The sequence below is a fragment of the Artemia sp. Qi Xiang Cuo genome, chromosome 2 (genome assembly GCF_049724085.1).
Source record: "Artemia sp. Qi Xiang Cuo chromosome 2, ASM4972408v1, whole genome shotgun sequence".
NCBI lineage: Eukaryota > Metazoa > Arthropoda > Branchiopoda > Anostraca > Artemiidae > Artemia > Artemia sp. Qi Xiang Cuo.
In genome coordinates this window covers 54,466,278-54,474,314 of record NC_142795.1, presented here as the reverse complement: position 1 = coordinate 54,474,314, position 8,037 = coordinate 54,466,278, and the positions used below count along the sequence as shown (strand labels likewise).

Below are 8,037 nucleotides of genomic sequence, written 5' to 3'. Positions count from 1 at the left end.
CTGAAGTTTTCAAAAGGAGACTCGATAAAGAATGGGAAGCCAAACCTTCAAGATACAACTGGAAATGCCGATCATCTGTGTCACATAAGTAGTGATTAATATATATGTATATACAACAGAGTTGTGCTAGGATGCTGATGCCGGTTGGCATACCCAACCAACTCGCATACTCTATCAGAAATTTACGCTCTGCGGCGGTGTCTACTCTAAATTACAGAAGAATGGTCCCGTTGATCATACCTATCTGTGGTAACCATTACCAAGTAGGCTGAAATTGTATCTATCCTAGCACACTCTAAGTTGGAAAGTGTGCCACTGGGCCGTAAACACAATCATAACCCTGTTCTTTTATATTTTGTGTAAAATGTTTTCTTAACTGTCATTTCAACAACGGAGCCGAACAAATCCAACATTGAACCTTATTTCGCTCCGAAGTGCGAATTAAGGTAATAAAAAAGTTGAAATTTAGCCCCTCTGATTTGAAAATATCTCTGGCATATTTGGATTTCAAACTTCCTTAGACAAAATCCATTTAGACTTTCTGTGGCAAATTTACATTTTGAGCATTTTAGTTTTTTAAACTGAAAGTTTTTTTTCCATCTGCAGAGTTGCCAAATCGGCGCATACGTTGTTTTTATTTTAGTTCTAAACTTTTCCTCCGAAAGTTGAGATTACACACAAAACGCGTCCTAGGCCCGCCAAATTTGAAAGCCGCCGCCATTTTTGATTTTCGGCATACTGGTATGGAATGGTGTGATTGTTTGTTTATGTGACCTTGGGTGGGCACTTGATTTTTTACAATTCTGTTTCAGTAGGTAAGTAGATTTAAAAAGTAATATACAGTGTTGATAATGTCTCCGGAAACTCAAGTTATTTCAGTGAAATCTTCCAAGACTAGGCTACCAAGTTTGGATTGTTTAAATAGGCTAGATTTTTTTTTCATTAAAACACTTAATAGACTAGTTTCTGAAGATTGTAAATATTAGTGAAATTTAATTTTTACTCCAATTAATTTGCTAACTAATAGATAACAAAGGGTGAGCCTAGGCCTAATAATTGATAGGCCTAGCCTAGGCTTAACCTTGCAAATTTGCCCCATTTCCCCTAAGGAGGCAAGATAGGCTGGTAAAGTTCTATCAAATCATATTATTGAGTTAGCCTAGGACTAAAGTGAATACACCACTTGATAACTTTTTTTATGCTGATTATGAATAGGCTATAATAATCATTTCTATTGGAAATGAATTTCAGCCCCCAGTAAAGTTCTACAAAATCATATTAGGGTAAGACACCCAGTAGTCGGACACTTTAATCACTTTGAAAACTTTTTGACATTTAAACTGCTCTAATTACTGTATTATACCACCTAGAAACTTAATTTTTGTATCAAAAAATTTCTGAAGAATTTCTGAACAAGTAGGTTACTAATTCAAATAGTTTCACTTGTACAGCGCCTCCTATTTTTGAATTTACTAACAAGTGACAATTCTGCCTAAACTCGGACATACAAACAGCTCATTGCAAATAGTGATTAAAATAGTATAAAAGATTATGTCCAAGAATAGGCAGGTGGCCGACTACTGGGTGTCTTACCCTATTGAGTTTGGACTAAAGTGAATACACCATTTGATGCCTTTTTGAATGCTGATTACAAATATAACAAGCATTTCTATTGGAAATGAATTTCAGCCCCCCCCCCATATAGGCCAATTCAGGGGTAGATTAGGCCTAACCTATTTAGGGGGGGGGGGCTGAAATCCATTTCTAATAGAAATAATAATTATATTCGTACTAAACATTAAAGAAGGCGGTAAAATTCTACTTTAGCTACTTCTGACTATCTTGGGAAAGAGTTGGGTTAGGAAAATGAAACTTTCAGGGATGGATCTACATGCTAAGGCATGTCCCAGGAAGGTAATTTGAAGTACCTACCTCCAATCCTCCCCCTCTATATAATGGTAAATTACTGCACATTACTAGTTGTTTTAGCTCACATTTCATCCTATATCATAATTATAAATCACTGCTTACCTTACACAACTTCAGCTTTTAATCTTGTTCATTAAAATATATTCCAAAATCCTATTTTCCTTTAACATTCATCTCTTTAAACTTATTTACTATAGCCTATAGCTGACCTGCTTATGAAACCCGTTTTTGATGTCAGAACTTTGTTATCATAACCACTTTAAGGGTATAATGCAAATGCAATGGGGTAGAAGTGTTGAGTTTATTGAAACACTAGCATGGACTTTGTGTAGTTACAGACTCTCCATAAAACATTTAAAAGTGCACCGATGCACCTTAGCCAGGGGGGAAGTTGTGCTTGGGGTGGATTTCTAAGGGGAGAATTTTCCTTTGGGAGGGAAATTTCAGATGAGTGAATATTCTGGGGGAAATGTTACACTGGGGGGTATTGACAGAATTACTATATGAAATTCTTTTTAATTTTTGATGGGGGGAGGTGCTTTTTATGTTGGATGAAATTTCCATTGAGGAGTTCCATGAGGGGGAGGGGTATATTTCATAGAGGGTGAGCCAGATTTAGCAGCATTATTCAAAAAACAAGCAGAATTTATGCCATGTATGAAGGATTGCCCCTCCTCAATACCTTGCTCTTTACGCTAAAGTTTGACTGTTTACTAAAATTGAAAAAAGGGGCTTTTTAATTAGAATAGGAAGCTATTTTAAAAGTGCTAACAGTTTTAGTGCAAAGAGCAAGGTATTGAGGAGGGGCAACCCTTCATATCCGGAATAAATCTTCCAAAACTAATATGCCAATTGTGTTTTAATTTTTAATGCACTGTGAGCCAAAATCAAACCAACATTAGTTAAAAAAATGTTCAGAAATTAAATAAAAATCAAGTTTTATTAACTGAAAGTAAGAAGCAACATTAAAACTTAAAATGAACAATTATTATTCTGTATATGAAAGGGGCTGTCCTCTCCTCAACCCCTAGCTCTTTACGCTAAAGTAACATAACGAGCAAGGTATGGAGGAGGGGACAGTCCCTTTCATATACTGTATAATTGCTGTTTGTTTTAAGTTTTAATGTCGCTCCTTACTTTCAGTTTAAAAAAAAAACTTGTTTTTATTACTTAATCTCATAAAGACGATACTTTTGTCAGTATATGAATAACCATGTATATTGCAATTATATATGTCTGGTTTATATACAAAGTAACACAAGAGACAAAAATTAACGTACAAGAGAGTAGTGAAGAATTATGGTGTGCTACAAACATCAGAATCAACTTTAGAGGATAAATTATGTTATGGGAAGATGTTTTTGAAATCCCCTTCCCCCAAACTCAAAATTTTCCAAAACTCTACTTTAGAAGCTTTTAAAATATTTCTAAAGCACTAATAGATAGAGTGCTAAAAACATCAGAATCGACTTCAGAGGACACGTTATATCACGGGAAGAGGTTTTGAAAATCCCCCTTCCCCCAAAATCAAAATTTTACTTTAGAAGCTTTTTTAAATATTTCTAAAGTGCTAAAAAATAGAGTGCTACAAACATCAGAATCAACTTTAGAGGACAATTTATGTTATGGGAAGATGTTTTTTATGTCATGGGAAGATGTTTTTGAAATACCCATTACCCACAGAAATTTTGACAAAACAACATTTTACCTTAATTTTCAGTTATAAGTTTCTTTTTCTCTGGCTTTAGTTTTGAAAATGCAATTTCAGTTATTTCAGCAGAATTTTAAGCCATATCAATGTTTTATTTCCAAAATTTAGGAAATGTATTTGCATATATTTGAAACCTTATAAGTTGGGATTGAGCAAAGTTTTGAAGCTGAAAACAATTTTGTTGTACTTCATTTAAACAGAAGATCTATTTTGCAAGGTTTCGTTGCTATAACTCACAAATTTTTAAAGGTCATTCAAAGTTTTAGAAATTCCCCTTACCATTCATCCCGTTCCCCCTTCATACTCTAAAATCTGGTTGATAATTTGAAATTTGAAAAGCCTTATTTTCCACAGGGGTATTTTTATGGGGGGAGGGTTGATTTTCAAAACCTCTTCCCGTGATATAACGTGTCCTCTGAAGTCTATTCTGATTTTTTTAGCGCTCTATGTATTAGTGCTTTATAAATATTTTAAAATCTCCTAAAGTAAAATTTTTGAAAATTTTGAGTTTGGGGGGAAGGGGGATTTTAAAAACATCGTCCCATAACATAATTTTTCCTCTGAAGTCGATTCTGATATTTGTAGCGCTCTATCCATCAAGAGGCTTGGTTGACCGCCACTGAAGTGTCACAACATCGCTGGCGCGCTGCCGGAAGAGGCGGCAGTGTTTGGTTGACTTTGAATTAATTTTGGGGCAATTTGTTATTGCATCAACCGCAAAGTCGAAGCTTTTCTTTTCTCGTGTGGTTTAAGCATTTCGATTTTCCTGATTAGAAATCAAGCAGGGCTTGCACTATTCCCAAATTTTTGGGGATTTCCCCAGATCTCTGTGCCACCCCAAAAAAAATTTGGTTCTCCTAATCCCCGAAAATCATCCAATCATGTTGCCACCTCTAGTGATTTATCACTAGTGACTATCCCTGCCAAATATTACTTTGTATACCATAATTCTTCACTACTCGCTTGTTCGTTAATTTTCATTTCTTGCGTTACTTTGCATAAAAACCAGACAGATATAATTGCAATATATACGGTTCTTCATATGTTGACAAAATTATTGTATTAATAAGGTTAAGTAACAAAAACAAGTTTTTTTTTAACTGAAAGTAGGGATCAACATTAAAACTTAAAACAAACAGCAATTATTCAATATATGAAAGGGACTGTCCCCTCCTCCACACCTTGCTCTTTATGTTACTTTAGCCTAAAGAGCTAGGGGTTGAGGAGAGGACAGCCCCTTTCATATACAGAATAATTATTGTTCATTTTAAGTTTTAACGTCACTCCTTACTTTCAGTTAATAAAACTTGTTTTTTATTTAATTTCTGAACATTTTTCAACTAATGCTGGTTTGATTTTGGCTCACAGTGCATGAAAAATTAAAACACAATTGGCATATTAGTTTTGGCAGATTTATTCCAGATATGAAGAGTCGCCTCTCCTCAATACCTTGCTCTTTGTGCTAAAGCTGTTAGCACTTTAAAAAAAGCTTCCTATTCTAATTAAAAAGCCCCTTTTTTCAATTTTAGTAAACAGTCAAACTTTAGTGTAAAGAATAAGGTATTGAGGAGGGGTAATCCTTCATATATGGCATAATTTCTGTTTGTTTTTTGAATAACTCACCCTGAAAAATTCTCCTTAGCATTTTTTTGTTGGAATAAGACTAATCTATATATTGGTTTCTTGGCCACTCCAGAAATGCCCCCTTCCGTGGAAATTATTTCCCAGAAAACAAAACGCACAGGAAAAAGCCCCCAGAACATCTCCAAATAAAAAATTTGGCAATGAGAATGTAAAACAATTAAAAAGAATTTCATATAGTAATTCCGTCAATACCCCCCAGTGTAACATTTCCTCCAGAATATTCATTCATCTGAAATTTCCCTCCCAAAGGAAAATTCTCCCCTTAGAAATCCACCCCAAGCACAACTTCCCCCCTGGCTAAGGTGCATCTTTGCACTTTTAAACGTTTTATGGAGAGTCCGTAACTACACAACGTCCATTCTAGTGCTTCAATAAACTCAACAGAAGCTTTATGAGCGCATGGACCTATAAAAATAAAAACATCTTCTCATAACATAATTTGTCCTCTAAAAACAATTTTGATTTTTTTTACTGGTCTTATCTCTTGTCAAATCCTTTCCCTATCTAATATTTTAAATTGCTTGCTTATCAACAGACTCTTCTACCCCATTGCATTTGCATTCTACCCTTAAAGCGGTTATGATAACAAAGTTGTGATATCACAAACGGGTTTCATAAGCAGGTCAGCTATATAGTAAATAAGTTTAAAGAGATGAATGTTAAAGGAAAATAGGATTTTGGAATATATTTAAATGAACAAGGTTAAAAGCTGAAGTTGTGTAAGGTAAGCATTGATTTATAATTATGATATTAATATAGGATGAAATGTGAGCTAAAACAACTAGTAATGTGCAGTAATTAACCATTATATAGAGGGGGGAGGAGTGGAGCGACGTACTTCAAAGTACCTTCCCAGGACATACTTAAGCCTGTAGACCCATCCCTGAAAGTTTCATTTCCCTAACCCAACTCCTTTCCAAGATAGCCAAAAGTAACTAAAGTAGAATTTTACCAAAAAGGCATCAAATGGTGTATTCACTTTAGTCCTAACTCAATAATATGATTTTGTAGAACTTTACCCAGCCCCCCCTATATATACCAATTTGGGGTTAGGTTGGGTTAGGTTAGGTATATATAGGGGGGGGGCTGAAATTCATTTCTGATAGAAATGATTATTATATTTGTAATCAGCATAAAAAAAGGCATCAAATGGTGTATTCACTTTATTCTTAACTCAATAATATGATTTGGTAGAACTTTACCAATAGGCCTATAGACCTGGGTTGTATGTTATATTTTTCTGCTTTTTTTGTGTAACCCCAAATTATATAGCCTAGCCTATTTCCCATGCATTTTTCCATTTCTTTATTTCATTGATGATGCTTTAATTTACTGGTAATAAATTGAACTGCATGAGTGATGTAGCCTATAGCCAAATGCATAGGAAATATATATTTTAGATTATAGGCTATATGTACACAATATAGGGAAGAGTTAAGGGTGAGTAAAGTGCTTTTAGTAATGATTAGCTAGCCTAGCCTACAATTCTACTGAATATTATAAAGTAAGAATTGTTTCTTTAGCATCTTTCCTTTTCAACAGGCCTAATTGTTGGCTACACTGATACCTGACAGACAGCATCATCAAAGTTTATTATATGCCCTAGGGCTATATCCTCAGCTTAAATCACATTGGCCAGCCAGATAAGAGGCCCATTCTTTTGCACCAAGTTCTCACATGTTTGTAAAAAGATTTCTGTTCTTTTTAGTTGTCTTTGTTCTAAGATCTTACAGCTCACTTACATTAGCAAAGGATTAGGAACTTAAATTAAATGTGAAGGATGCCATGTTTCTGCTATAGCCTGTAGAACAATGATGATCTACTCATCATTCTTCTTAGACTGCTGATCAGAGCAGAATAATGAAAGATGTTTGTAAAAGAATGCTATAAGATATAAGATGTTAGTGCTAAGATTTCACTTTTAAGTGTTCTTTGTCAAAAGATATAAGATCTTAGCACACAGGTGAGTAAAAGAACAACCCTAAGGTTGTGTTAATCCCCTTCAGAGAATCTTGCTAGGGGTATGTCTTCATCAAGATTTGGTGGGATCTAAGGTCAGCTTCCATTCTGATTTTCTCCAGTCACAGTCAACACCCTTTTTGAATTAATCAAGAGTCTTAAATTAAACAGTAGAATCTAAAAGATTATTCCACTGTGGTACAGAATAAACATTACAGACAAATTCAAATTCTGTGTTCATATCCATGAGACAATGGTATGTCAAAAATGTAAAAAAAAAAATCATAAAAGAGCTTAAATTTAGCAATATAAAAATATCTATCTTTATATTCTAGTATGTCTCTGTCTGGAGAGCTGTTATTTTTGACTCTTATCATTTTACTCACCTAGCCCAACTACTTCCTTTGATACCAAAAAGCCACTTAAATAGAAAATCAGCATAAAAAAAGAATTTCAAATTTATTGCTAATGATTTTTTTTTCAGTAAAGTTCTATTTAAGTGGCTTTTTGGTATCAAAGGAAGTACCGTAGTTGGGCTAGGTGAGTAAAATGATAGAGTCAAAAATAACAGCTCTCCAGACAGAGACATACTAGAATATAAAGATAGATATTTTTATATTGCTAAATTTAAGCTCTTTTATGATTTTTTTTTTTTACATTTTTGACAGACCATTGTCTCATGGATATGAACACAGCATTTGAATTTGTCTGTAATGTAGGAGTAGAAGGCAGTGAAAAGTTAATTACAAGGTACTGTGTCAGAAAGGGTAGTAAAAATGAAAGGCTTGCCAAAA

The 8,037-nt window shown here is 34.3% G+C and overlaps 1 protein-coding gene across 2 annotated transcripts in view; it reads left to right on the top strand.

Moving 5' to 3' along the window:
- The first annotated feature begins 704 nt into the window (after positions 1-704).
- The window catches only part of LOC148955376 (heterogeneous nuclear ribonucleoprotein Q-like), a 51,318-nt gene continuing 43,985 nt past the window's right edge, over positions 705-8,037 (top strand). For both annotated transcript variants that reach the window (XM_089101856.1, XM_089101864.1), the window contains exon 1: positions 705-815. The gene's annotated coding sequence lies outside the window, so the exon portion shown is untranslated. The remainder of the gene's footprint in view (positions 816-8,037) is intronic.